The sequence below is a fragment of the Tenrec ecaudatus genome, chromosome 8, assembly GCF_050624435.1.
Source record: "Tenrec ecaudatus isolate mTenEca1 chromosome 8, mTenEca1.hap1, whole genome shotgun sequence".
Lineage (NCBI taxonomy): Eukaryota > Metazoa > Chordata > Mammalia > Afrosoricida > Tenrecidae > Tenrec > Tenrec ecaudatus.
This window is the reverse complement of record NC_134537.1, coordinates 152,298,296-152,313,874: the sequence shown is the minus strand read 5'-3', so window position 1 is coordinate 152,313,874 and position 15,579 is coordinate 152,298,296.

Here is a 15,579-nt window from a genome sequence, read left to right as displayed (position 1 = left end):
GAGTCCCAAGTCTGTGTTCACTGGTGAATACTCTTATATTGTATCCCAACCCCCCACCTTTTTTCCCTGAGAAGGGTCTCTAGAAAGAGTTTTGCTTAAATGGAAGGATGTCCTCCTTACTGCCCTCTGACAGACCTGATCCCACCTTCCTGTCCACCACATGGCCACACTCTAGTCCCACCATGTGGATGGAAGGTATCAGAGAATGGGTCATGATGACCACAAGCCAAGGCTCCACATTCTGGGCTTGGTAGTCTATGTGGTTTGGTGGCAGAAGGGAGGGGACATTTGGCTCGATTGTTTAGACACCATTAAACAATATTCATAATGGTCACATCAGAAAGGAGGACGTGGCATTTCTTTCATTCTAATAGATGCCAGTGGTTTGCCCCCTAACACCCATTCCTTGCTCTCCCATCCCCACCAGTGTCTACCAGCCCTCTGAGACCCACTCTGGATCCCGAACCAACAATGCTGAGCTGTGAACAGTCAGCTTCACGCAAATCTTTTAGTCTAACTACCTAGTCCCTAATTTAAGGGATACATCTTCTCTGTTTCATAATAATCCCCTTCAGTCTTTAACAGGAGGCTGTGCAAAGGAGAGGAGATGTGGAGCCCTCCTTACTGAGTGCTGTTCTTTGGCAAACTTTCGTACAAAACCAATGATAGTTTCACCTCTCTGAGAAAATATGCCCAGGCATACATGCAAACATGAACACAGATGTTTACCTCGTGATGTAGCTAGAGATGTAGAAAGAATATACATTCAGTCCCAAGAAAGCTACACAGTCACCAGACTTACACAGGGACTCAGGAGCCCAGAAGCAGACATCCTCCGGGGCTGTGCTTCGACTGCACCGCCTTTACTGACATCACCACTTGCCTTCTGAGCTCCTGGCTCTGCAATCTGGGCTCAGTTCCTTCAGGCTGGAGCCCCGTGGGGCCCGGCCTAGCCAGGCTGAGCTGTGCTGGACAAAGCAGGGCAGGTCAGGGCGAGCCAGGGCAAAGCCACAGATGGGTTCAGGTGTCAGTCTCCACCCGAGTATGAGCTCCCCAAGTCCAGGATGACTCAGACCCTGGTGTACTCGGGTTACTCCGGCTTAACCGCCCTGAAATGGCCTTGCACCCCCGCTGACCGCACCAGCCCTCCCCCTGTCCCCCGAATCCAGATGTGTGGTATACATTTCAGCCTCAGCTCCAACATATGATCCAACCCCCACCAGAAGGAACAAGAATTTGTGATTCCCTTTGGGGATTCAGAGAGGGAAGACTTGTTGTTCCCACTTGGCCAGGGCTTTGGGGAGATGTCTCAAGGTTCTTTTGAGCCGACTGCTGTGTGCTGGCCCCATCTTCTTAGCTTCTTCAGAGGCCTGGGAGCTGGGGCTGCACTTTTCGCCTCAAGGAGATGGGGCAAGTCAGAGCTACACTGGGGAGGTACCCAGGAAAGAAGGGAAGCATCCTTTGACTTGTCACAAAAGAGATCTGCTTCCACCTTTGTAAATCACAGTATTACCCTTAGGCATCTAGATCCTTTGGACTGGGCAGGTAACTCATTCATGTGGTGATTTATTTTTATTGGTCCGTGTACTAAGCAAATACAGGCCACTTGTCATACAATGTGTGCTGGAGTCTTAGGACTAGAGAACTAGTTGGTCAAGCCTTCTTCCCAGAACTCAAGGAACAACAGAGAGGGTTTGGAGGAAGGGTCCAGGGGCTGGTCCAGAGGCCAGAGTGTTAACACAGAAAAAAGAACACAAGACAGGACCTCGGGCAGACTCAAAATCAATTCCTATCTCCATCACTAGATGCATGACTTCAGCATTGCATTTTAGGCTGACTAAATGTGTGGGTCTAACTTTCTTTGCTTTGCTTTATTTTCTCACCTGTGAAATGGACCCATCTATTTAAAATAGCTTCTATCACCATGATGTCAAATCTGTGTAAATAGTGAAGATGATTCAAACAATAGTTCCTGTTGTTTTTAGATGGATAATATAAAGAAAGTGACCAGCCATTTAAACGCTAATCTCATTTAATCCTTAGCAATCCCCTCTTAGGAAAGTCTTATTTTTACTAATACTTATTTTTGTATTAGTTATGGCTAACTTCTAAAGATGTCTCCATGAAGTGTGGGATGTTAAAGACAAGGCTTTGAAGAGGTTTTTAAATTTTCACGAGGCTCTTGAATATGAACATGCATGTAGATCACCAGGAATGGATGTCACATCACAGAATGTTAACAGCACAACAGGCAGCAGGGGAGACCATTTTTTTTTTACTTTAGATCTTCTAAGTTCCCAATCCTTATATACAACAGAGGCAAGAACGTTTGTCCCCCTCTAAATACCTCTTTAAATCTGGCCAGGATCAAAAGAGGAGCCCAAGAGGTCAGTGCTGACTCTGTCCTTGAGAGAGTTCCAGAGAATTTGAACAGCGTTTTGGGGTGGTGGCTTAGTGGGGTATGTCAGGTAGTTAACCACAAGGTCAGCGGTTCAAAACCACCAAAGGTTCCCCTGGTGAAGGAAGAGGCTTTCTGATACCATAAGGAAGTACAGTCTTGGACAGCTACAAGAGCACTTTTGCTCTGTTTTATAGGGTCTCTATGATGTAACTAATGCTATGGCAGTGAAGATAACTGAGGTATAAGACCAGTGGTGAGGGACCTGTTTGCTGCTAAGTGCCATTTGAGTGTTAATAACATCGTTCGTTCGTGGCCCATACTGGTTAAACATTTCATTGACTCACCCTTAATGTGGTGATTAGAACACCAAGAAGCCCTGGTGGCCTACCGGTTAGAAGTGTGATCTCAATGGTTGGCATTTTGAAACCACCAGTTGCTCATGGGGAGAAAGAAGGGCCTTTTTATTCCTATGGGAGGAGCCCTGTGGTGTAGTGGTCATGAGTTGGGCTGTGATCCCATGGTGGGCAGTTCAAAACCACCATCAGCAGCTCCTAGGGAGCAAAACTGGGTTTTTTATGCCTCTAAGCAGTTATAGCCCTGGAAGCCCACAGGAGGTCACTATGAGTCAGCCTGACTCGGTGGCACTGAATGTAGTTTTGGTTCTTCTATTCCTATAAACAGTTACAGTCTTGGGAACGCACAGAGGCAGTTTTGCCCTGTCTTACAGGGTCACTATGAATTGACATTGATACGATGCAGTGAGTTTGATTTGGCCCTCAGCTGGACATTCTTCCACCCCTGCCTAGACCTTGATAGGGTCCTTGGATTGCTCAAGCCGTTTGTAGCTAAATGACAAGTATAAAGATGGGTGGTTCAATCCCATCCAGTGGCACCGTCAAAGAAAGGGCGGGTGGTTTGCTTCTGTGAATTTATATCCAAGAAAAGCACAAGGACGCGTTCTGCTCTCACACGGGGGTCCGCTGGAGTCAGAGCCAACTCAACGGCAATGGGCTCATTTTCAAAAGGCCTTGAGATGCTTCTCCGCATTGTCTTGGAAAAGAAAACCCTTTTTAATACCTGATACTTCTGCAGTTTACAGGGCCTGAGGCAGGGAGCCACAGGGAGTGACTGTCAGCAGCAAACACATTTCCTGGTGAGAAAAGGTCAGGCTGCTTCACTCAGGTGGACTCTTGCATTCATCTCCTTTAGCCCTGCTGTTATCCTTTACTTCTTCTGACTATACGTCTGTGAATCTTTCCCACACAGATTTATCTATATTTCCAGAACGTTCAGCATCTGCTGCTGTGCTGTGCAAATTGAGGTCAAAGTCCCCTACTTTATTCACTTAGTTCTGCCCCGCCCCCCACACCCTTCCAACCTCCACACAGATCTCAGTGGTCACCTTCTAGCAAGCTATCTTTTTAAAGTTTGTTAATGATGACGAGTGGGTCTGCTAAATGCAGGGTCAGATGTTCAGAACCACCCGCTGTTCCACAGAAGAAAGTTGAGGCTTTCCATGCCCATAAAGAGTTGTCTTAGAAATCCCCAGGGTGAGTTGTGCTCTATCCTATGAGATCAGTACAAGTTGAAATTGATTCTTGAGCAGTGAGTTATAGCCATCTTCTTAGGGAGGGCGGAGGAGGTAGAGAAAAGCAGGGATAGATGATAAGATCTAGGCTCAAGAGTCAACTCTGTCATTTACTGCCTGCATGACATCGGGCACGACACTGAGGTTCATCCCTTCGCTAAACACTTCCTCATCTAGCATTGGCTCTGTCAGAACTCTGAACATCCATGAGGATATAAGTCTGACCAATTTAAAAGGTCCTGCCCTCGTCCTTTTAAAATGTGTGCTTTATTGAGCTTCCATCTGCAACTGATCGCCTACTTTTATTTACAATTGTAAACTATGGCCAGAACCTATCATTTAAATTCTGTTGGACCTATATTAGGAGAGACAGGTTTGCTCTAGGGGTTCGGAAAGTCTTCCCCGGGACATAACCTTTGAACTGAGAGCTTACATTAACCAAGAAAAGGGGGAGAGAGTCCCATTTCACTTTGAAAAAGCAAAAGAAAAGATGGATCCCTGGCGAGAGAAAGTGTGCAAGGCCCAGGAATTGGCATTAGATGAATGAAGAGACAAGAGAAGGCCAGAAGACTTGTTATGGATTGAATTATGTCCCTCCAGTAAGTTTATTGACGTTCTAATCCCTGGTGTCTGTGAATTTCACCTTAAAAATTAGATAGGTGAAGAGAATGATGAATAGATGAATGTGAACGAATATGCATTTGTGGCTAGTACTTTATGACAAAGTACTGTGCTGCATTCTGTACCTAACATTGATACTTTTGTAGACCCAAGCATTCCTTGTTCAATCCTTACAATTCTGCAAGATTAGTACTGTTGTCACAGAAAAGGAGGTTGAGGTTTGAAGTGGATGACATAGCTAAATAACTCGTACATGACAAACTTTGCACTGATGTGATATCTGGCTCCTCCTAAGGATCGTATTTCTCCTACAGTGTCTCTGGAATGTTCTTAACTCCAGCCTTCATCTGTAAAATGAAGAAAGTAATTATTACTTTAACAACCAAAAATATTCTATGCTTATGCATGGTGGTGGTCAGGGGTGGTGGCGTATGTCTCTATGTGGGTGATATAGCCATTGCTATCAAATCTACTAGGGCACAGAAGGTCTCCATAAGATGCAGTAGGACTTCTCGCCAGGCTGTCAAGGCTATCAGTATTTATGGAATCAGTCTGCCACTGCTTCCTACTATGGAGTGGCCAGTAGGTGTGAACTGCCAACATTTAATTGAACAACTGAGCACTTACCCACTTTATCCCGAAGGCTTTTCTGTGTGGTTATTTCTCTCTAGTTCAGTGGTCTGTGCTCCTAACACTAACTTTAGTGAGTTTTGTGACTACAGAAATCCTTATTTATCATTTTAATTCTTGATTTTTTTACCTTTTTATTTGTTGGCCTGATCGCATATGTTTATGTGGACAATGAAATCGTTTACAAACAAAAACACATTAAATTTTCCATTGCATGTGAACTCTGCCTCCTTGTTCAGCTCTTCCCTAACAAAATAAGAACATCCCCTAACCCAGTGGTTCTCAACCTGTGGGTCATGACCCCTTTGGAGGTCAAACGGCCCTTTCTCAGGGGTCACCTGATTCATAACAGTAGCAACATTATAGTTATGGAGTAACAACAAAATATTTTTATGGTTGGGGGGTCACCACAATAGGGGGAACTGAACCAAAGGGTGGAGGCATTAGGAAGGTTGAGAACCCCTGCTCTAACCCTGCGTTGGTGGTTGTGGTGGTACCTTTTTGCAGTGAACTCTTGTAGAACATCTTCATCTTCACAATCATTGTGAAGCTGAATTGTGAACCCATTGTGGCAGACACTGTACCCATCCAGTTTATGGAGTATAGCCCTCGTTTTTAACGAACCTTCTACCAATTGAGCCCTGCTGGAGATAGATCCCAAGTACCGTATATACTCGTGTATATAAGCCAAGCTTTTCAGCACATTTTTTATGCTGAAAATAACCCATCAGTTTATACTCCAGTGAGGGTCTCACTTACCTGTTCTCTGGTGCTTTGCGGGTGTTCTACCGTCACTCCTGCTCATCTGCGGGTACCTGCAGCCTCTGTGGGGGATCCGATGACTGCTGATATCACCGCCCTTTTCTCCTGCACGCAGGCAGCCTTTGTGTTGTCTGTGCGTACTGGACAAGAACCTGCCCGCTTCAGTGCGCTGGTATGTGGGGCATACCGCATCCTTGTCAGATGAATGTCGGATGCTGCCGCTCTTCTTCTCCCCCAGCTCTTCTCCAGGGCTGTGACCAATGGCTTAGCCTTTACTGTCTTACCCTTGCTTGGTCACGCCCCTCGCTCCACCCAAGCATTGCTCAATACAAGTACGGTATATCTCTGGTTTTGGATATACAGTATGTTTATTTACAGATCTTAATCTGCTATAATTTATTTTTTTATTTTCTTACCCCTATCTGGACCCAGTGTTGACTATGCTTGCATAAAGCAGCCTGTGTTAGGGCGCATAATATACACCCTGCATTGTGTGCCCACTGCGTTACTGCATGTGATGCGTGAGCACTTCCCATACCTATGCGGTAATGCTGTGCGTGCAGTAACGTAGCGTGGATAGTTATTGTCGATGCCATAGTGTTTTTGTTGACCCTCTTTTCCACTTACAGAGCTAGTTTACCGTTTTTCTTTGAAATAAATAATAAAAAACCTTTAACTTACTGATGCCTCGATTAATGTAATTTTATTGGTATCTATTTTTATATTGAAATTAGCCAGCAGCTGCCGCATTTCCCTAGGCTTATATGCGAGTCAATAAGTTTCCCAGGTTTTCGTGGTAAAATTAGGTGCCTCAGCCTATATTCAGGTCGGCTACTACTCGAGTATATACGGTACGTCAGATAAAGCATTACTAGCCTCTATTTCAAGGAAGTGTCAATATTCTGTCAACACTACTTCAACTGTGTTGCTTATTCATGAGTCTTTCGTTTTCATTGTTCAGCCTTCAATACATAAGAGGCCATCATGGCTTTGGTCATTTACACCTCAGCCTTAACAAAGTGACGGCTATGTTTTTTTAACATTTCAAAGAGGTCTTGGGTAGCCATTTCCCAGTAAAATGTGCTAATTGAAAATGTTGAAAATGCCGAAAAATGTTTCCCTAGAAATGTGGGCTTTCTCCATATGATTGGGAGATCTCATAAACACTACTGTGCTGCTACCACCACCACCACCAGCACCACCACCATCTCTATCTCTGCTATGACCACTATCAGTTCCACCACTTCCGCGCCTTGTATCCACCACCACCATTTCACCACTCTATGACTCAAGATTTCAGGATATACAGGAAGCCTAACACTTGAGTCTTATAATCTCCAATCCCCACCAGAACATTCTAAGGAGACATTTTATTATGCTTTCCTTATGGGGACCCAGAGTCTGAGAAAACTTAAATAACTCTCTAAAATATCACAAATTTAAATAAAAGGTCAAGGATTTGGCACTAAGCTACACACTTCACAAAACTGTGATAGGTTCACCTTCATAGTTTTCCCTCTGCTCACGCATTCATATTTATCCACTTCTCCTGAATGGCCACCATTTATTTTTCTTCTCGGAAATATAGAATGAATTTCCTGTCAGCTTTTGTGTATGGGGTGAAGGCATCTTGGCTGGGAGTGATTTCCTCAATTCATTACTGAAATGATCACAGAAAGTCAAATCCACCACAGAAAGGTAGAAAAGGAGAGCTCATGAAAGGGGCAAGCCCACAGTTACACGTAGGGTTTTTTAAAAAAACAAACAAACAACAACGTTGCAACTCTGGGTTCTGACCCTACTCTAAAAGGAATAAAGGCATTCCAGTTAGTGGGGAGGGAAAACTGGCGTGGAGGAGGATGGGAGACCTGGCAGTGGGGCCATCATTCTGTCACAGTGGTGGGAGATTTAGTAGGGTTGCCCTTACATCGGAAATGAGGGTAATGCTTACTGTTGAGGGTGCCCTGCAATTGGGAGTGAAAGGACGCTTTGAAGCCTAGAAGGCATTTCTCTGGAATGCCTGACAAGAATCCCAGACTTTTATAGAAGGATATGGAGATTGGATATGTTTTGCTTTTTCATTTGAAACCTTATAGTTTTTTTTTCTGCTATGGATGGATATTCAATTGCAAAAACAACACAGTCCTTTCCTATTGACACACACACACACTCACAAATCCATACCTATTAAAGTAAACTTTGTATTATCTAGCACATTGAAGAGAGAGTTTGGATAATGTCTTTACTCTGGTTCTATTACTCCACCAGAACTTATGCTATCTCATTAAAGAGAACATTGAAATATTACTGCTGGTTTTTACATTTAGGAAATTAATCTGCCTACTTAATTAGCAGAACTTTGAATCCTGAACAGCTTTTCAGTAGAAAGAAATTTTATGAGTTAAAGATGGTTGTCTAAATTTAAGAATGTTTTTTATCTTGGTATCTTAATAACTTGACATTGGTTATTCATCTTATTTTCTACATCAGTCATGAGTGGAGTTTGTCACTCTGAGACTTCTTGGTCATATAGTGCCACTCGTATTCTGGTTTTTATGAAATTGATTTGCAAGTTCCCTGAAGACTTATTTTAATCAGAAAGTGTGCTTCAAATGCAGATATCCCATGGTGCCGTTACCTGTTTGTTCATGAGAGAATGGTGCTCATAGATTTTACTACATAAAATTATTTTGGTGAGTAATTCTGATTAGCTATCTCGTTTTATCTCCTATGATTCTAGAGAAGATGGAAGGACATGCTCTTAAAATTCTTCCAAGGGACCTTTTCTTCCTGTCATCTATTAAAGAAAATATATAAATAGCCTCATCAGAGAGTTTATAGCTCTCCTGGCACCTGTCACACAAGTAGGTCTTTTGAAAGAGCTTGTAATTTAAATGTTATGTTAATTTAATGTTTCAAGCATAAATATATACACTCCCCACACCCACAGAAAGAACTTAACTCCCTTCTTTCAAGTCCGTTCCTGTAGATATCACTAGTAGCACCCACACAATAATCCGCAGGGAACAGATACCAGTATGATCATTGATTTAGAAGCTATGGTCTGTTGAAAGCAGATAAAGGGTCTCCTGTGAATGTGTTGGGATTGTACACAGGCTCTCTATGAAGACAATAGACTGGTCCTTCTACCAGAGGACGTCAAGCTCTGTCTGTAGCCTCAGTCACACGGCAAGCACTTGTGGCTCTATAAGAAGCCGGTAATCCCTCTGGGCCGTGAGTGTATCTGAGGGCTGCATTCAAAGTATTCATATTTAGTAACTCCCACTGCCAACGCTTGGCACGAGACATGGGCATGCTGGTAATTACATTTGGTCTTAAAGAATGAGTAGCACAGAATGCTTGTGCCCCACCCTCTAGGAAGCCTTCTCTCCCCTGGAGAGTGAATTGGCATCTTTCTTTGGCTTATTTCAGAGAATGAGTTTCCAAGCCAGCTGTGAGCAGCCTCTGGAGCTGTTTGGGAGCCAGCATCTGGTGGGGTATTGGGCTCTGGTCTATTCTGAAGAGAACAGTTTGTATATTCAAAGAAGGAGTAGATTTGTAAACGACAATCACATACATGTGAAGGAAAACACAGTGCCTGCCAGCAATGGCTTTGGCCCATGTAGGGGATAGATGAGCGAGTGGTGTGATAGACAAGAGCTGTTGGTGTCCGAGCTGGAGGAGCTTCACAAACATATGGGCCAAGTCCACAGTGACAACCAAGAACAAACAAGTTTTCCAAGGTCACTCAACCAATAAGTGGCAGATCTGAATTTTTTTTCTCTCTGCAGTCCAGGCATCTCTCTACTTCACCAAGGTCCTTCAAGTCCCTGTTTTATAAAAGAAAGATCCCAATACTTGCTTGGCAAGGTACCTGTAATGACTAAATGGGTCAGCATCTGTGAGCCTCTGCATGGAGCTTGGTGCCAGGTTTATGCCTTTTATTTTGCTTGAGATAGTTGTTATTTGATTTTCAACCAGTTGTTACACTGCCTCCAGGTGTTCTGGGTGATGAAAATAATTAAGGGCTTGACTAACTTGAAAGGTCCACAGTTCAAGCCCACCCACAAGCAACTCAGAGAAGGTAGCTTGATGATCTGCTTCCAAAAGATCCCAGCCTTCAGCACCCTGTGGAGCAGTTCTACTCCTGACACATGCGGACTCAACAGGAGCAAGCCTGAAGCTTCGGTTAGCCACCTCTGACACTCACACAGTTAAGCATTACTCCTTCTTGTGCCTGCTCAACACTGATACTACAGAGTGCTCCCACATACATAAAGTCGTGTGTATCAGGAATGAGCATCTAACACAACATTCATCTGGCAGTACACAAAATTAATCATTTAGAAAACGGTTACTTTTGCTAAACAATTTTAATATGGATTTATAGTGGGACAATCAGATGACCCAAGTACACACTTGGTTTATGTTGTCAGGAGAGACCAGTCCCTGGAGAAGAACATCATGCTTGGTGAAGTGGAGGGGCAGTGAAAGAGAGAGAGGTCTTCAATGAGCTGGAGGGATGCAGCGGCTGCCCCAGTGGGCTCGATTGTAAGAACAGTTGTGAGCGTGGAACAAGAATGGGCCGTGTTTGGGTCTGTTCTGCTCAAGATAGGTCAGAATGAAAACAATAAGTAGAATGAGCCTAGATTTAAACTAAGCACTCTGAATTCCCACTCTTCTCAGCAGAACATGACTATCCATTTTCTCTAGGATTAAAAAAACAACTTCAGTACTCAGAAATTAAATGTCAAAGGCTAGACTTTATCTGTTGGTTTACTCTAAATAGCATCAACATCTAACAAAACGGTGACATTTTTATTAAGCAGATTTTATTTTTTATTATTATGTTTTTCCTTTTGTGATTGATTTATTTCACTCAGCATGTTTTCAGGGGAAATCTTTCTTTTTTCATTTTAGCAAATGTAATTTTATTTATTTTTATTTAGTTGGGATTTAATACATATAATGTATCTTTCCAAATTTTAATCATGTTAAGTAGAATTGTACAATTGTTACCACAATCAGTTTCCAAACATTCTTTTTCTTCATGGACTCCTTGATGTTATCTCCCTGTTACTGACCCCCCACACACCCAAGCCACCTTATATCCCTCTCCCCCTGAACTCCTTATTCTACTAATGTCCCTATAGGTTCGTCAATATATTGCATATATTGAAATATGGAAAAGCATATAACAGAGCTTCAAGAGGTGATCTCCATTGACATAACACATCTGAGATACACTCTACTATAAATGTAGCAATAACCAAATCAAAACCAAACCAAATGATACAAATCAAAATTACAGAAAATTTTGGAAAACCAATTACATCCGGCCCACATCATAAGGGGGATCTACTGACAGAGTTATAACTGTTCGGGTCAGATGTATGCCTTTGATCTTCTGTCCTCCCCTCTGCCAAGCACTCTCTATAATGACGACTTTCCTCCCATCCCTCAGTTCTCGATAAGGGGAGTTCTCCAGAGACTTATTTCCTCTGTAGCTCCTCCAATGAATGTTGGACTCCCACTGCCATCCATTGCCGTCTGCACACCGGAATCTCAGGATTTAGGCTGATACTCACCCTTCCTTGACTTTGGATTCCAACCCTTCTGTGACTGATGATGGCGTGCTTCTTCCAGTTGACATCTTCCAGAGCCGGCTGCTTGTTTGAAGACAAGCCTCTAAGGTCCCAGACACTATTTGGTCTGATAGCTGGGCACAGTCTGAATTCTTTGCCACATTTTGTTTTAGTCCCATTTCTTCAACGTTCCCTTTCTGAGGGTGAGTCTAGAGCAGGGCCGTGATGTAAGAATTAATTGTTCTTTAGTTGGAGCTAGGATTTAGTGAGAGCCCCAAACCCATTCCTGGATCTATGCTTTTCTTTCTTTCTTTCTTTCTTTCTTTCTTTCTTTCTTTCTTTCTTTCTTTCTTTCTTTCTTTCTTTCCTCTTTCTTTCTTCTTTCTTTCTTTCTTTCTTTCTTTCTTTCATTTCCTGTATCTTTGGAGTTAATTCCTATGTAATATCATTCCAAAGTTCAATCATATCAAACCAAATTGTACATTTGCTTTCAGATCTGATCTGTTTTAGGTCTGGAAATAATTAAGTTGAGGAAGCAGTGCATGCCCATGAAGTGCTTTGTCTGCATTCTTTAAGGTACCTTATATGGGCAAGAAGACACTAGTGATGACCTATTTGGAATTTTATTCCAAAGGAGAAAATCTCTGATGGTGGTAACAAGCTATCCCCTTCGATCCAATCATCCCAAAGCAGCTATCATGGAAACCTCAACACGCATCAATTGATATCATGCCACACTTTATAATGTTATATCAGGAGACCTTGAATATAGTCTACTCAGAAAGATACAAAAGCTTCTACAAATCTACAAATTAGCCCCCGAATTCAAATTCCCAATTGTTTATCAAAGAGGTCAATATTTATGCCCCCTAGGTAGTCTAGTCTACTTATGGTGTTAGAAGCAATGCTTGGTCAACAACATTAAAATGAAGGTTTGGGACCAGAATCCCAAATGGAAAGCATTCCCCTTTTACATAGAAACTGAAGAAAATGTTGTGTTTATGGGGAATAAACTCATTCTTGTGACAAAAATCTCTGAAAGAAATATAAGAATGTTCCCCAAACCTTCCTGATGTGCTCTGTGAAGTGCTTCTGATTCCTTCTGACATGAGAGAGGAGATGAAGATGAGAGTGTGTAGTGTGGACCATCTCCACAACAGCCATGCCGTGGGACAATTAATAGAGGAACAAGCTGGAAACCGCTCTCCGGTGCAGAAGAAAATGAAGAGATGGACATAGAAAGAAGGATGACACACACTGAGATAAAAGACAGAAAGGATGCTGCATGAGCACAAGTTCACAAAACCAGGGCTAGAAGAACAGCTATTCATTAGCCACCCTCTAGATGCCTCCCTGTCACGAGCATATTGTCCCCTGTGATTATAGATTCAGAACCTGAACACATGCGAGACAAGTACTTGGTAAGCAGCTAGGACCACCTTTAAGAACTTGCCTGTCTGTCTCTGCAGTTGCTTTTTCAGTGTAAGAATGGAATTTATGATTGGAACATCTGGTTGGACTCATCTGCTGTATTGTGAGTAGTTATCAGAATTACTCTGGAGATAGATGTAGTTCCCCACATGCATATGAGGGAACACACTTTAAGAAAATTGACACTTGAGACAGAAGCAAGAGGCAAATGACTAATGAAAAGAAATGGCCCTTATCTGGAAAGGACAAAAGATACAGCATTGGAAGCTGTTAATTAAATTAATAAAGAGAGATCCATATCTAGACATAGTCTTTTTTTAAAAGCCAATGACAAGTACTGAAAAAAATTTTTAACAAACTAACCAACATGTCCCCAAATAAAATTAAGCCTCTTCTAAAGCTTCTTCTCCATTTCCTCATAGGAAAAAATTAAGTGTTGAGGTTAAAGAAGTATGTAAGAGACAGATCTGTATCAGTGCTACATTGTATTATCATATAATAGCTAATAAATATAATCTATCTTATTTAAAGGATCAGAAATATCCTTTGCATGCACTGACTTGTTTCTTCATGACAAGTCCCTGAAGGAAAACAACTTTAACTATCTTCATTTCAGAAACAGATAAATGAAAGTCTAGAAACAAGTGCATGGAGGTCTACTCAAATGCACATGTCTCTTAAAGGTGGAATCGGGAGTTCATTCAGGTACTCTGATTTCTGAACTCTTGCTCTTATCTCACAACTTGAGAAACTCAGAAGACCAGATATGTGGGAGAGTTTAGACCCCAAAGTCTGTTTATAACAGGGAAGTCAGGAATGAACTTGGAAATAAAGGTATTTAAAACACTAGAATACTTAAAGCAAGAAATAGAATGCATAAGAGCTGGATACTGTGGGTGGAGAAGAAAACTAAGCAGCATGGAAATGGAACTACTTACTATGCATTCTGATTTTGAATATCATGCTCACTGACTATAGAAATGGACAGGTGTATGTGTGTACTAGAAAAAATGAAAAAAATTGAAATGAGAAATAGAATTAAAATTGAGAAAACTCCAAATGAAAAATGAATTAATATATAAAGATGAGGAATTAAAGATTTGGACATTAGAGAGACAAATGGCTGATGGATGTTCGAGATACTGAAGAAATCAAACAGACAAATCAAGAAATAAATGTGCTAAAATGTTGGTATTTTGTGCTTTCATTGTGATGTAGCATTTAGCATTTGATAATTCCCTTTATGATTTCTGTTTTTACAGAAGTATTCAGACATATGGAACTTTGTATCTCATCTATAATTGATTTGTTTTCATTGATAAATGCATCACAACACATTTGCTATTCATGTTAAACTTACTATTGTTGCTGTTTTACATTTACTAGATTTCAAGAAAGGAATAAGTTTCACAATAAGAAACTAGAAAGCAAACACTATGTCCTAAGAGGATTGAAAAATAATTTAAATAGCATAATTCTAAAGATAAAATGAAAAATTATAGGCTAGTAGGTAAAGATATAGATTGTTTGCAAATAAATGACAAACTAGCTAACAGTGAAATAGAGACTCACATCAACAAAAATTGGTAGCAAAGGTTGAGGAGAGAGTTGCATTAAAGTGAGGAGGAAATATCACTCAGCCTACGTCTCTATACAGTGGAAACATCATTCAAGAATGAAAACAAAATGAAGATATTGTCAGAATGCTGCACTTGGATCATAGCTGAATAACAAACTTACTCAAGTTATTTCAAGAAGAAGGAAATTTATCATAGGACGAAGCAGTGAACCTCTAGAAGCTAAATATTTGGAAAATGATTCTCACAAAATATGCATCTGGGACTTTGTCAATGGTCAACATATAACATTAAATGCATACATGTAAAATAAATATAAGAAGCTGAATTCTAAAAATTCTTGAGATTTAGAAGTGAAAATTATTTTACTCAAAATACCATGATGAAAATAAAATGTATAATTTAAAAATAAAATATTATAATGCAGCCTTATTCATAAGAGCAAGATTATCTGGATAGCCTAAATGTCCATCAATGGAAAAATGTATTAGCAAATTATGGTGTATTCCAGTGGTTCTCAACCTGTGCGTCGAGATCCATGTGTGGGTCAAAGGACCCTTTCACAGGGGTCACCTAAGACCATCAGAAAACACATATTTCCAATGGTCTTAAGAACCTAGACACCCTGCCCTCTCTCCGTCTCCAGGTGGATCCGCCCCACTGCAGATACAGCCACATATGAGCACCCACTGTGAAGACTGTTACCCATGCTACACCATGATTCATGACAAAATTTCATTTATTTGCCATTAGAAATAAATATTTCAGATAATATAATGACATATTTTTGTGATTAATCACCATGCTTTAATTATATTCCATTTGTAGCAGTGAAAATACATCTGCCTATCCAATATTCACATTGTAATTCATAACAGTAGCAAAATTACAGTTGTGAAGTAGCAACAAAAATAATTTTATGGTTGGGGGTCACCACAACATGGGGCACTGTATGAAAAGGTCATGGCATTGGGGAGGTTGAGG